Source organism: Micrasema longulum, unplaced genomic scaffold (genome assembly GCF_059751315.1).
Source record: "Micrasema longulum isolate JH-2025_06_02 unplaced genomic scaffold, ASM5975131v1 h1tg000266l, whole genome shotgun sequence".
NCBI classification, from domain to species: Eukaryota; Metazoa; Arthropoda; class Insecta; order Trichoptera; family Brachycentridae; genus Micrasema; species Micrasema longulum.
In genome coordinates, this window is record NW_028277470.1 from 868,607 (window position 1) to 884,909 (window position 16,303).

A 16,303-nucleotide genomic window follows, 5' to 3' on the forward strand; every position below is an offset into this window, starting at 1 on the left:
AATGTCCTAGGTTCAATTCCTGGCAGAGGTACGTGAAATATTGGTTTTAAATATGGTTCTACACTGCAAGATTTCATTGATCCTGGACTGTCACCTGAAGCTGAAGACTGATCAGCTTACCTTCCATGCAACAAAAATGATGAAGATGTACTGCGATTGAAGTTACACTTTAGTACCCTATGGACCACTGAGTGTGAAAAGAGGAATGATAATGATGATGATAAAAAGTCTTGCGTCAGACTAAAATTTATTAAGTTGTATATAATCTGTGGTGCAATTAGTAAAAATACTCATTCAGTATCCTATGAATAGTTTTGTAGGAGTCATCCCGAAAGCAATTTTCAGTGTCAGCTGACCTATTATTGTATTAAGGACAGTGCAGAAATGAAATCACACATTTCCTGTCTGTAAACAATTAATTATTAAAACATTCAAATGACTATTACCTGACCTCTACGACTGAACTGTACAAAAAAACACACCAGTTTGACACAAACTACTTGACTCAAATTGAGACCTTAAAGATTGTGCACAAAATAACACTGGGAAACAAACAAGACGACGACATAATATTAATCAAAAATGCTGACATCCACAAATATAACACCAGACAACAACAACACTATCATATTGAAAAAGCAAAAACAAACACAGGACAGTCAAAAATACTACATAATAGACTTAAACACTACAACGACTTACCTTACTACTTGAAAACTTTTACTGGAGACAAATTTAAAATCAATCTGAAAAAGCACATGATGACTGAACTAACTAAACTAGACGAGACATAAAATGACTAGATAATATTAAATTTCTAATGTAACCCTAACGGGTTTTTTAAAATTGTAAATAAATAAAATAACACAAAAAATCACTGACAAACACGGAATTAGTACACAACCTCAAAATCTCATCAGGAAGTAAAATTAACACATGACAATATATTAGTGATAACATTCTCAGTTACAATATGTTGTTCAGACAACTCAAGTCAGTTTCAACATGTGGTCCAGTTCAGTGCTTGACTCAACGTAAAACGTTTACGCAGTTACTCTTTCTGTCACTCTATTTATACGACATGTAACAAACATGCATCTAAGCATATCAATGTTCTCTTTTGTCAACCTCCAACTGGGTAGGAGATCCCATTCAATCTTCTCTTTCAATCTTACAGTTTCTTCAACATAGTATTTTGTATGTTTTTTTTTTTAATGATGTCTGGTTATTTTTTTCATATTTTGACATTTATGTTCCAATTTTCATAATCATTAGTTGTGATTTTATTCGTTTTAATATCATCTACTGAAAAAACGCATGTAACAAAAATGGTCTTGCCCAAACATAATAAATTCCTAGCTAGTGGAAACCTCGGTACATTGTAAAAACAGTGAAATAAAATAAATAAATAAAGAAGAGGAGTTCCGTGTTGATCTCGATGAGTTAAGGCAATCAACCAAAAATACATCTACTAATTAAGTAATGTGGAACATTAAATAAAATATTTTAATGGAATCCAATTTTAATAATTTTTACGAATCGCAAGTATGTGCTAAGTACATGTTATGAATGTGTAAGTAGGTACAAGATATAAGTTTACATGAATATATATGAATGTATAGAGGTACATACGAGTATATATATATACCTCCTATAAGATCCTTTGGAATTCTTTGAGATGCTATCAAACGCACAGGCTACACACATTGCTCCATTTCTCAGAGGCCTTCATACTTAGACACCTTTACGTCGAGTTCACCAAAAATATTATATTTAATTTTATTGATATTTTAGTATTAAGTGTTAAAATATTATATAAGTCGGAAATCAATAAACATGGTACAGAAACAGTATCCAGGGATAAAAAATCACAAATAAAACTATTTTTAATATTAAATGCGTTTTTTACTTGCACCGCTTGTCTTCTCTCAAAACTTCGGTTTTTATGCCTAACATTGAAATAGTCTTGTGGTGTAGTGGTCAGCGCGTTTTTTTATCATGTAAGAGGTCTTGGATTCGATTCCCGACATAGTTGACATGATGTATTTATATACAAAGGTGTTTTAACACTAGAAAATTTCATAGTCCCTGGACTGGTAGGTACCTGAAGCGTAAGACTAATCATCTTACCTCCATGTAACAAAAATGAACAAAATACACTGCGATTGGTGTATACAGTGGCCTATGCGTCATTCAGTGCGGAAACGGTATGATGATGATGATGAACATTAAAATTAAAATTAAAAATATCAATAATAAAAAATATTTTTGTGATTTATAAATATTGTATTATTTTAATAAAATACAACCGCTCTTATAGTCTTCAGAATGAGGCTTGTGTAACATTTCACGAAAATCTTATTAATGTTGTATTTGTCTTATAAAAACCCGAACCTTTATTTCGTTGGCTTATCTTATTTCAATTAATGAAAAATGTCCTACATATAAGGTTTTTTTTTTCTTTAAATAATCACAAAACTTTCACTGCCTTCCTTTTTTGTAACTGCTAAAAACTTAGAGCCTGCTCCAGAAAACGAATTGTATATAGCACTATTATGCGCTTTTGCATTTTCACGTACATTCTCGGAATACTTTCAAACTGTTTCGGCTTTTCGGGACATTTTTAAATTGTTTTGTATTTTCTGGATATTTTGAATCTGTTTTGGCTTCTTTGGACACTTTTTTAAACTATTTAGTCTTCTTAGGATTTTTCAAACTTTTGAAAATGAGCTAAGAGGACGAAACGCATTACACTATGTAAGAATGCGTAATATTAAATGAATGAAGAATTTAATTCAAGAAAATTTTATTTCAGATACCTTACCAATAATTAAAATTAAATTCTACCATTCATACAATCCACAATTAACACATTTGTGGTTATTTTATTTCCCAATGCATTTATTTTAAGTTTAATGTATTTTATTCCATTTGTCGTCGACTTAAACACCTAACCGTAGCGTCTTGACCCTCCATCTTAGAAGAATGGCGATGGGAGGGGAGGGTGCGGGATATAAATTGAAGCGGGGTAGTTTCGCCTCCACCCGCCCCCCCGCCAGCACGTGAAGGGAAAAGGTAAAGGGAAGGGAAAGGAAAGGGGAAAGGGAAGGAAACACTCAACGGGCGGGGAAATTTGGCGGAATAAGAATAATGAGTAATGCGAGACCGTAAAATATCGCGCCGAATTAGGTACATGGCAAGATGGCGAAAGTGTTATTCGGCAACCCGGCCCGGCCGAAATTCTCCAATTAGAAACGGGTGGGAAACGCAACTTGGAACTTTTGCCTCGCCGAGGTGGTCGGATATTGCGCGGGAGGAGCGTTTTTATTTTATTCTGCAATAAGAAATATTTTCCCGATTTGTTTACTGTTACACAGAAACTAGGAATAAATAGCGTAGGGCGCAGTAAACTTTATAGCAATGCTTTGCTATACTAAAATGGTAGTTGATTTCCACTCAACTGTCTTGTTTTTCCGCAGAATCATTATTACAACATAATATTAAAAAATATCTAAGTATTCTATGGAAATGAAACATGAAACTATCTGAGGAAAAAGGCAAGGAAAGTTCCCGTATTTCGAATACGATTTTGTTTTTATGAATAGTGATTTTGTATGAATCCTTTTCAGCAAATCTTCTAGTTCTTCCCAAAATGGAATAATAAACAAATTAGTTTTTTTATGAAATGTAAGATTCAAGTGTGAATAGTTTAGAAATATTGATTTTCATAATATAGTTTAACAGCAATTTAATTTAATTAACAATAATTTAATTCGTTTAAACGGCTTCCATATGTGGAGAGACTAGAAACTCTCGGTCTCACAACGCTGCAGGAACGGTGAAAAAGGGGTGACCTGACAGAGACTTACAAGATACTTAACAGTCACTATAGCTGCCCAAATTTGGATCCCATGTTCAAACTTAAACAAGATGCTCGTCTTCGAGGCCACAGTCTCAGGCTGGAGAAAACGAGATTCAACCTAAATCCACGGAAGCATTTTCTGAGCGATTGGGTTCTCGATGGTTGAAATAAGCTGCCACAAGAGCTGATCATAATGTGTAGTCTCAATGGGTTAAAAAATGGACTAGATTTGTTTCTGAAAAGTTAAAGTGCGCCAACAGCTAACTTTCGTTTAAATATATTTAAGCATATCAGCTTTAAGCTGCTCGCTTAAAAATTTTAGATTACTATTTTTTTTATTTTTTTGTATTCATAAATTTCATTAATGTTGTTGTAAAATTCTAAACAAATCTAATTTTACATTAATACAATAAACTTATTTGTCAATTTTTAAAATGTGTAAATGGGGGCTAAATTTCTAACTGTCTATGCGCTCTGTAGCTGCAAGACGTTCTGTAATCTAGCGCCTATCTGTTATAATTTTTGATTGATCTTAATTGAAAACGAGGAACTAGAATCCCAACCGTCCATGCGCTCTGTAGCTGCAAGACGTACTGGGATATTTATTTATTGTACAGCGCCCTTGAGGTGATTTTCACAAAAATGGCGCTATTTAAATTATTCAACTATATACACATCTAGTGAATGTTATCACTGTAACTCTTCAAAAAAAGAGACTAACTCTTGTGCTTGGAGAGTGGCTTACACTGTTTTAGTTGTTTATTAATAAGAGTTTATGTAATTTAAAATAAGAGTACACGAGAAAGAAAAAAAAAACATATGATGGATAAAGAAAAAACATAAAACATATAGATTTAAGTTAATATTAGGACGTTCATATATCTATACCTTAAAAGATAAACCAATCAATTGTGACGTCCACCAGTATAATACGCGACAGAGTTAAAATATTCACGTCCCAGGGCCTCGATTATGATGGGAAGATAAAGACGCCATACCTTCACCTTGGTAGTAAAGTTAAAGATAAATTCTCTCTCGCGATCACGAAGATACACTACCGACCCCTCACCTTCAAGTTTTGGGCCGGTACATCGATATGAAACAAGGGGAAGCGTACGTCACGGTTTTCATATCTACGCACTAAACTGACATAGCTTCAGTATGACGTCATAGTTGTAGATAAAATTCTCCCGACTGATTTCTAAGATACGCTACCGATCCCCCCACCATCAAGTTTTGATGTAAGTACATCGGTTTGTATCGACGGGTCTAGAACCCCTCGATACTTTTATCTACGCATTAAAAGTGACAAAAATTTTCTTCCACCGAGCAATTTTTCCTTTAATTACGATTTACTTAAATTTTTAATCGTTTTGAGGTTGGAATTTTTTTTTCTTACAAGCCGATTAAAAATATGAGACAGAAATAAGTTAATTTTGAAGTCGAATTAAATTCTGACAAAACTGTCAGCTTCGGAAACGAGTGGCTAGATGCAGTGGCTAGACTAGCTAGATGCTGCCCTGTTTACATATTAGAGCATCTAGCCGTAATGTAAAAAATATTGAGTTATTATATTTTTTCCGTCTGTTTTACTATCTTACGGAGTGTATGTATCGAAACGTTAAAAGAGCTGGCTTTGTAGTCGCGCGGTAGATAAATACAGACGATATAAAGCATATCGTCTTGGCAAGTGTCAAAAGTCTTTTAAAAATCATGTTCAAGCGAGCATCTTTTGCTTAAATTGGGATTTATCGGAGTTTATAATCGCTTTGAAGTGGGCATTTTCTATCAAGGAAACCCATTTAAAATATAAATGAGAACTATTTTAAATGTTAATGAATTTAAGAACGCGGATTAATTTTTACGGTCATTTATTGGTTTGTTTCAATCATACGATGTCGATATGGCAAGTAGGTAGAACATACCTAGCGAGGAAGATATAGATAGTACAGAAATTAAGTATACCGTCTCGATATATACAGATGAAAATAGCGTTCATAATTGAGACCCTGGATCACAAACGACAAGGTATGGTCTAAGGTCTCTGCTTTACCATGCTTGTAGTGAATACAACAGAACACCGGAGTCTTATAGAATATACAAAAATGACATGATGAATTTTAAAAAAATCTTTTTATATTTACGTACCTCCTCCTCCTCTTAACTCGAAAATCTGATGTTGTCAAAAACTAGATTTTTACAGAAACTTTTTATATTTTTCGTCTTTAACACGCAGCTTCAATGCTTACGGTGACAACACAGATGCAATATGGGCCACAGCTCTAACAGAGAGTGGTTAACAGTGTCATTTGGGTAATGGTTTAAGAGTCATATTATCCCAAATTAAGACACCATACGAAATATGGGTACTTTCCTCTACTAATACTTCAAAATAGTTCAACCCATTTCAAGAAAGATGGATAGTATTTTAGAGACGGGAATGTGGAATATGGAATCTAGACATTTATAAGGCTAATGCCGAGTCAAGGGCCACTTCACACACATTCAGCCTATGTTAGAACATCCATATTTATTAAATTCTTTCATCAGTTGATTTTTTGTGACGTTAAAGATCTGAAGTTTCTATTGCGGATGAGATTCATCTGACTAAATTGTTTCTTCACTAAACTCAGCAGATGGAATAATTTAAAAAATATGGATGTCCAATCATAGGTAAAACGGCAAAGTGTCCAAATAAAGAGGCCAATTAAACCAGTTAATGATAGATCATAAGCCTTGTAAATGCTTAGACTTCCATATTCCATTATCTAAAACATTCTCCACCTTGGTTTTTTAAAATGATTTTTTTCAAATAGATATATATAATAGAAATAAATAATTAAACATAAGAGAAAAGCGAAAAATAAAACCAGTATTAATAAAAATGTGCAAGTAAATTTAGTACAAACAAGTGCAACTAAACCTTTTGTGAATGCTTATGTCGTTTCGCGTTTAGATTACTGTAATGGAATATACGCAAATCTCCCAATATATCAAACTAATAAACTTCAATCTGTTTTCAATGCAGCCGCGAGGCTTATTACGGAGATAAAAAAATATTCTCACATCTGACATCTTTGAGATTTGCACTGGTTAAAAAAAAGCCCAAAGAGAATAAAATACAAGCTTTGCTGGACAGTATTCAAATCCCTCCATAAAATGGCTCCAAGATACCTTTGTATTAGGAAAAATGGATGTCAAAGAAAATCTACTCTTAGGTCAGCATTTGATTTAGGCAGAGGAAAACTTGTCGAAATCCGGAGCTCCCCGAACACTAGATTCGGAGATCGTGCTTTTGCCGTTGCCGGCCCCTCTGCCTGGAAACAATTGCCTCCAAACTTACGAATCATCGACAAGTTAGTTCAGATCCTAACTTAAATCTTACTTCTTTAGATTATCATACCCTCAATTTTAAATCATAAAATATAATATGTCATTTTAGCTTAGATAGAATGAAGGTTTACGTATACAATTGTGAAGCGCTTTTGAGGTGATTTTTCACAAAAATGGCGCTATGTAAATCAGCCAATTATTATTATTATTACAAATTGAAATATGTTTTTCTTAATAACTCCCTAGAGGTGAAATCCACTCATGTCTGCAAACATTTCGACAAACGTAAAATACTGATCCATAATAGTTATTTAAAAAACTACGCAGGTACTAACTAGGTAACAGATAAATAAACAGTTACATAACGAAAAATATTTTAAAATATAGCTAAAGCAAATTAACATAGGATAAACGTTTTTGTGGTAAATGAATAATGTACAAAAAAAAATAACTCTCTCCTCTTTAAAAAAAGTTTCCCTTGTGGGGAGGACTCTTAACTTCTTGCATAGTGGCACCATACGATACTGACATTTTTTTGCTCAAAATTGTTAATTCATACATGAAGAGGTTAAAAAAAATATTTAAAAAATCATGGTATCTGTAGTAATAAGGATAAGAATCGGGTTGTGGTTGTGTAGCTAGTGTCTCGGGCTCACGGCTCAAAGATCCGTGGTTCGAATCCCACTCTACCCCAACGTGATTCCCATTTTCTAATAGTGAGTTATTTACAACTCGTTGAAAATGGACCTTAAAATTAAATATCTGGGTAAATCATAAGAATGCAAAAATTTATTTTTAAAAAAAAAGAAAGGAAACCATTCAAATTTTTTTTTGATTATATTTTAAAATGATTTTTTGTTATTGTTTAAATCATTATTAAAATTGAACATGTTATGTTACTTATTCTAAACGTATTAAAAATTACGTACTAATTCAAAGAGCAGAAATGCAATAGCCTGTTTACTCATTATTCAAATAGTACCTTGGAAATATTAATTTATTCGTCAGATTAGTGTGGCAGAAATGTTCATGGCATAAGACAGATTAAAACGGAATCCTTAACAACTTTTCGACTGAAAATCAAAATACTTTGATTAGTGCAGTAGCGTTTTTTTTTGCCAAAACAAACAGATGAAAAAGAAATGAAAGATTATTATTTTTGAAATAATGCGAAGTTAACTCTTCCGGGCCTAAGAGGGGTATCAAGGATCCCCCTGGAGCATATTCTATTTTATAACCACAAAAAACTGTATTTCGTGCCTTGTATTTGCATACATTCCCTCTCTCAACTCCCCACCGTATTGCCTGACTTTAGATCAGTGTTTTTCAACGTGGAGCAGTGAAAGGAACGCGATGTCATATAACATCCTCTCGCAGGAATGTTTTACAAAAAAATATGAATTTTGAAAAAAACTTGAAATATTATGAAACAGCTCCATAAACACTACCATGAATCATAAGGTTTTTTTTTTTAAGTCGTATTAATAGCATTTTCGCTGAGATGTTACTGATACCTTCTTCAGGAACTCACACCTCAATTTTTTCACATTTAATTTCTGTTTCAGTTTCGGCCAGTTTCGGCCAGTTTCAGCTAGTAAAACTTATTACAACCGTGGTATCGGTTCCAAAACGTTCATATTGCGTTAATTGAAGAACTGTAACGTATAATTAATATGAATATAACATTACATCGAACCAAAAGGCTTCAAAAATTAACTAATTTACTCATTGTATTTATGCCTTTTGTTCCATGTGTATTTTATTTAACACTTATTTTAATAAACTCATAAGATTTAACAATTTGGGCGTTGTGAAGTGACTTTTAACGTATTTAAATAAGTTTCAGCCGAAACTAGAACATAAGCCGAAATTTGGATTCGCCTAAAAATCTTGTTTCGGTCATTCATTAACTTTTAAAAGACCGGGGTAAATAATTCCTTTGCGCACGGTGATGTTACATCATGTTACCACTAGTAAAAGACAGAATATTATGAATTTCAGACCTTTAAAAAAGAAAAAAAATGGAGGCATACTATTTGATAATTCTTTTTCCATAATTTTATTTTATTAACATTAACAGTAAATCTGCCTTTTACAAAAAAATATAATACTTACATATTTGGCTTAATATTTTTATTTTTTTAAAACATAAATTTTCTTACACCTAAGATTTGTTAACAAAAATTTCACCTAAAAATTATACAAGATTTATATTCAAAAAGTTAACCTTAAAATTATACAGCATATTCAGTAGAAAATTTAAATCATCCAAGAATAAATGTAAAAAACAAAATTAAATAATAACACATTCTACAGTAATACAACAAGAAAATCATAAGTACTGTTTCATAGAGCTGGGCAAAGTGAACTAAAAACAGTATGTATTATGAAATACATGAATAAATAAATATAATTACCATTCACCATCTTTGAAAAAGTTCAAAAGGTTTGTTCTATAGGAACAATACCCTACACTATCAGATACGTGGGAATAACTATTGCCGAGTTCATGAAGTCTGTTTAGTACGGAATTACAAGTATACACTGTCCGTGAATTGTTGCTAAAAAACGGTGGCACCTGTCTAGTCATTAATTTATGCAAATAAATAAATAATTTTAGCCCCCTGCCCTGCAAAATAAATTAAATATAATAAATTCGCCGCACATATTACGCGCGCATCCCCTATCAGTCATAAACCGACTGAAGAAATTATTTGTATTACACAACACCCGCCAAAGGGCGGTGTTCCTGTCTTCCTTATTATGTCATCCATATCCGTGCTCTCTCTTATTCAAATGTGTTGCTGAAGTAGCGGACATTTATTCTTCGCCTAGTAAGGATAAATATTTTTTGTATTAACATCTAGCATAGTTATACAAATTTTATTTTCCAAATCCAGTGTAAAAATGTCAATTTTTAGATTACAAAAAATACGAGTTCATGATTTGAAAAATATAAGAGAAAAATATCAATTCTTGTGTCCTATGTCAACTAGTGTGACATTACAGCCACGCAAGAGTTTATACTTATTTTATACTTTTAATTGTGGATGCTTTTCTTTAAAATGTTCGCAAGTAATTTTGGTATAATTTTCCTTGGGTGCTAAGGCGTATACACACAATGCATAGTGGGTAATGTAAGATATTATAATATACGAAGGTACCCAATTCAAAGTTCGATAATAATCTAGAGAGAGTACAAAGTACCCACCCAAAGTAAAGTGCCACTAGCATTGTTCCGAATAACCTTTATCAAAACGTAATACCGAATTCCCAAGTAAAGCGGGGTAGCTCGCTGGAGTAGGATCCTAATTGGCGAAACATTTCTGATATGTGTTAGTTCCCGAGAAAGGGAGCGTAAAGTGGTGTAAGTGTGGATTTATGGGATTACGTAGTGCGCAGTTCGGGGCCCGTGAGAGCCGATAATTTATTACCGTCTACATGGCGATATTGTTTCGAAGCAATTGCTCTGGCAAAACGCTACCCGTGGTTATTTTCGAACGGAGAGAATTAATTTTAGATATTCCACTGTTTCTTTTAACACGTACGGGGGATATTTTCCCACAAAATGTTATTGACTCAACGAGAGAAAATATTTTTTAAATTCTAAAAATGATTTCTTGTGTTCCCGCTTACACCACCTTGAATAACAGTACTTTAAATTTGACACCTTTATGATTAGAGTTCCGGGTTCGATTCTCGGTAAGATTGATTTTTTTCAAAGCTTCCATTTACCAAAATTTTTAATTTAAAAGTGTTTTCAATTGATTTATTGGAACTTTTTTCGTAAAACCAAAATAAATTAACCATTAGAAAAAGGTACAAAAATAATACTTAAAAAACCCACGACATATCCCTCCAATCAATATTTTTTTCAGATACTAAGATCATGGATATAAGAAAAATGTATATTGCATACAGGTTTTAAAATTTGTACTTACACACGAGACACAACTTATTTATAATTAATTAAAATCGAACCAGTCAGAGGCTTATTGTTAATATCAAAGAGCCCTTTAGTAAAACTAGACTTGGACAGAGACATGCACTCTTCTGCGCTCCTAGTATAATGTATTTACTAATGATATGACAGAGACGAGAAGTTTAACCAATCACATCTTTGAGAAACATGTGAAATAGTGGGTCATGGAAATGTACTTGATTACTTCAGCTAAATTTCTAGATAAAAATCCGGATAATGAAAGTTTTCCTGTGTATGTAATTTGTACTTACGTTGGTGCTAACTAAATAAATCAATATACACAAGCTAAGCCATGTTGGACTCTTTTTTTTATTATAAAATTAATAATAATGGATAACTTATATAGCGCCATTTTCGTAATATAATACCTCAAGGGCGCTTCACAAAGTGATTACATAAAGATGTAAATTTAATTTTAACTTTTTAATTTCAGAAAAATAATGTACTTTTTCATATTACTTTTCCACCACATGCTAAGAATTTATTCAAATGATTTAGAGAAAAAGTGTGTTTTAAGTTTCTTCCGAAACATCACTTCACCCTCACAGTTTCGGATTTCTGCTGGGAGAGCATTTCATACCGTAGGGCCTGCGACCGCAAATGCACGTCCGCCGAATTTAGTGCGCTGTTTGCGTAGAGGCACAATAACTTTTCCTTTCGACGTAGATGTAGCTGATCTAAGCGTAAGACGTCTGTCAGCTAGCTCATCTGGAATGCAGAGCTCCCTTAGATATTCTGGAGCAGAGTTGTGCAGTGACTTATACATAAGCCAACAGAGTTTGTATTCCACCCTCTGTGGAAAACGTAGCCAGTGCAATTCCCGAAGTAGTGAAGTATATAAGTATCCTGTTTTTTTAAATCTACCTATGCATATTAATTTAATGCCAACCTATGCAAAAAAAAAATCATTATAAAGTTTGGTGACAGAAAAGGGTCATTTGAAATTTAAAATACCCATAGTAAAATAGGAGCAAAGAAAAGTATTTTGCCCATACAAATTTTATACATATTTATTGATTTTTAATTCATCTTCGTCATTCCCCATTCCGCACATAGTGGTGCAAAGGGCACAGCATTGGTACACCAATCGCAGCTTATCTTGATATTTTTTTGATACATGAACGTAATATGATCAGTTTTACGTTTCGGGTGCAAGACCAGGGACTATGAAATATTATGGTTTGAAAACACCTTTTTAAATAAAGATTTATTCTCAACCACCCTGAGAATCGAACGTGAGACCTCTTGCATGCTAGGCAAGCGCGCTGACTACTACACCACGAGGCTGTCACTCGGTTTTGAGGAAATGAATGTATAATATCACTTTATAATAAATAAGATACCTGCGTTTCTCATGTTGAGATGTGGACTTAGATTTTTTTCACAATGTACCTATTTGGTTATACATGATCGATCATAGAACTACTCAAATTTTGAGATTTTATTATTTTTTATTTCTAAATATTGTCTTCTTTTGTTTCAGGATTTCTATTGATCTATCAACTATTAAGTGGGTAAGTTAAAAAAAAAAAAATTGTTACCGTTTTGCGTTTTTCAACCTCACTACATTTTCGTTAACGTGTTTTTGGATAAAGGTAAACGGTTTAACTAATCGAAGGTATTTGATTTGGTGTTAAAAATGTTATTGTTAAACTATGTTTATTTAAAAAATATAAAAAATCACGAATAAACAAACATTGCCTATTTTTATTCCTATTTATATACAATGTCCTGTAAACCAAGTACAAAATAAAATTGAGTGATGGAGCTATCCATAATTGCTCCAAAATCGATCTTAAGCTAGGGTTTCCTAGGACAGCGGTGCCCGTATTTTAACGGCCGTAGTGAACGGTGATGCAGTGGACAGCCGTCGTAAAGGTGACTAGAGTGTGGTTTTCTAGGAAAACGGTGTTATCAACACCATTTAACACCGTTTTCTTAGGAAACCACTCTCTAATCACCTTTACGACGGCTGTCCACTGCATCACCGTTCACTACGGCCGTTAAAATACGGGCACCGCTGTCCTAGGAAACCCTAGCTTTAGTAAAAGTCACTTCGTTTTTTATATCCAATATCTTGGCACCGTTTTGAAATTTTCAAAAATCGCGTAAGGTTTATTTTCCGAACGCCGCAGATTTAGAATAAGGTCTGTAAATAAAAATGTAGATGTTGCTGAATTATAACTCTTCAAATGTTTTTTACTCTCGTTACGTAATTTTAATTAGCCTACTTGTTCATTTGTGTGCATGAACGTACTATACGTTTCCGTTTCCGTGCTCAGGAGCCTATCATACTAAAAAGCGTGTAAGCACGCTAAACTTTGTAGATAGTAACATACTTTACGGGCCAAAATCAACTGTTCTGAAAGAGTAAGATTTTATACATTCTTCTGAGTCTACATGGCGTATTTATTTAGTCAACTTTCATGATTCAATTTTTGCATGTACTTACCTGTGTTCTTTCAGTAAGGAACTTATTAGGTATTTGAGGTTATTTGTTATATGAACATACTAGATAGGTACTTGATACTTGTAATTGTTTTTTTACCTACCTACTCTTAAAGTAAACGCATTTTATAGATGTCTATAGGAACGTATTTTTAAATCGTATGAATTATCAGCAGTAATTATTTTTTTTTTTACAACGGATAAACGTAGGCAGGTACTTTATAATCTTCTTAAATGAATAATTAATTTTTTTTAATTCTGCCCAATGTTTTTTTTTTACAGATATTTTCTAAAAATACGCCACTGGATTTCAGTAGCTGCTACCAATTCTTGTTAGATTATTTGTTAGAAAATCCATTATAATAACATTTACCCTAACACTATTGGGACTAAACTCTGATTAGACTATTTTAGGACATTGATTGAAGTTAGACTACTAAACTACAGATGGCAATCCCGACTGAATCAAATTATTAAAACCAAAATCAATAATAAATACGAAATATTTTGATGTGTTATTTTACTTCTTACGTTAAAACAATATTTTAATTTTTAAAAAAATATGTAGGTAATTTTTTAATGCTTTAAAAAACTTCAACAAAATAAAATCTATTTTAGTGTGAAAAAAAAGTGTTCCATAAAAATGATTCCAAAAAACGTTTTTACTTATCATCTTATTAGGGTTGTCTTGTAGGTAATTATGAAAGAAGAATACCATTATTTGATGTTGTTTTTAAAACAATTAATTTAGAGATATTTACTTATGTAAGTAAGCTTTTTGCTTTTTGATTCAAAATCATTTTAATTTTAATAAGTCAAGTTTAAAAAAATGTAATTTATTATTAATATTTTTTTTGGAGAAGTATTTTCAGTAACTTATTTTCATGTTTTTCTTAGGTACTGCGGTGCATTTTATATTTTAAAGATATCTAAATTATTCTCACACTTACAAATTTTAATTTTCAATAATAAAATAAGAAAATCGTAATTATTTCGGAAATAAATATTTTCAAAAGAAACTTTGGGTAGTTAGGACCGATTGAGTAAGTATTCAGGTATTTTGGTAAATAGGTGGGCAATAATTATATATCGATTGAAAAATAATAAAAATGAACAAATGTTTTCAATTGGAAAAAATCATGTAAATGCTTTATCTTTGCTAAACGTAGAAACCTAACTAATATGTGGATGGTGTTATGCAAAAATGTGTTAAGCTACACCAACTTCTAACTGAGATAATAATTGATATTTAAAATCAGGCGCATTTTTCAAAAAACATGATTAATAATTTAGCTTGACTATAAAGTTTAATATATAAAAATTACTTAGTAGAATAAAAAAAATGTGATAAAGTTTTATATTTATTTTATTAATTTTACGAAAAGTCAGATAACACATTTTTACAGAAGACCTATAAAATAATAATTTGTAATTTTCTTAACAATGTTACTTAAAAAAAAAAAAAAATATCCGTGTCTATAATGGTTTTTTAATATGAAATTATAAATTTAATACATTTTATTGTGATGGAAAATTTTAACAAAAAAATAATCAATTCGAAATAAATGCTTCGTGTTCCAAACTAGACGTTAAAAATACCTTGGGATTTATGTACCTACTTCCAATATGAATTGTGGGGTAAACACATTTTTGCAATATTGTTATCATGTTAGCCACATATTGATCTTAATTTGCAACAATAATTTAAGCATCTTAAAGCAGTGGTTTTTGGTAAACACGTCAAAGTATTATAGCGAATTTGTAAGTTTAAACTTATTAAACAATTTTTATTCAAAATAAAAAAAAATAATTTTGGATCATGGTTCTGACACTGGCTCATTTTTTTCGATTTTGTGGCTTGACACATGTTTGCATAACCATGTACACAATTGAAATAATAATTAAATATTTATTTTACAAGAACTTGCCTAGTTTACTTTAAGTGTAGGTTTATTATTGTTGCCTTTTTTTGACGCAGGTAAAAAAAACAGCTTTCAATTGATTTATTTATTTAAAAATTTTATATGGCCTCCGTGGTCTATTGAATAAGATACTTGACTCACGCACGGAAGGCTCAGGGTTCGATTTCCGGTGAGAACACACAAACTATAATGTGATTTTTGTCAATCCTTGGGGTTCTATTTTATAATTACTACTATAATTAGGCTCTCTGGCATATTGCAGTGTAAAAAAATTCACACATACAAGGCTGTGTACATTGGCCTTAGGCTGTTTCTTACTATTTACCCAAACCATTCGATTTAAGAAAATAAATGCTAAATATGATCATATTGTAGGTATGATGGATTCGTTTTAATTTCAGTTTTATTATATATAAAAATAAAAATAAATTATATTTATTTTATTTCATTTCATTAATTTTTCACGCCCATAAGGCTTTTACCTACATGGAATTTATATGAAACATGAGTATATAAACAACATCAAATTTAAAAAATACAATATAAATCAATAAAAGATAGAACAGTGTTTAGAAGTAAAGTTGGTATAAAAAAGAAGATGAGTATGTAAACCAATTTTTTAAAGAAATATACCCAAACTAATTTAACTGAAAAACTAAACTATAGGTACTATACGAAATACGAAGAAGAGGGGGTAACAGTGACAAGGAAAGAAGCAATTAAATGGCTCAGCTCCATACAGAGATAACTAGAAAG

The 16,303-nt window shown here is 31.9% G+C and overlaps 1 long non-coding RNA gene across 1 annotated transcript in view; it reads left to right on the top strand.

Moving 5' to 3' along the window:
* LOC148283049 (uncharacterized) overlaps nt 1-12,952 on the top strand; it is a 386,042-nt gene extending 373,090 nt beyond the window's left edge. Inside the window, exon 4 of the long non-coding RNA XR_015821948.1 lies at nt 12,661-12,952. This is a non-coding gene — a long non-coding RNA (uncharacterized LOC148283049). The remainder of the gene's footprint in view (nt 1-12,660) is intronic.
* The last annotated feature ends 3,351 nt before the right edge of the window (nt 12,953-16,303 follow it).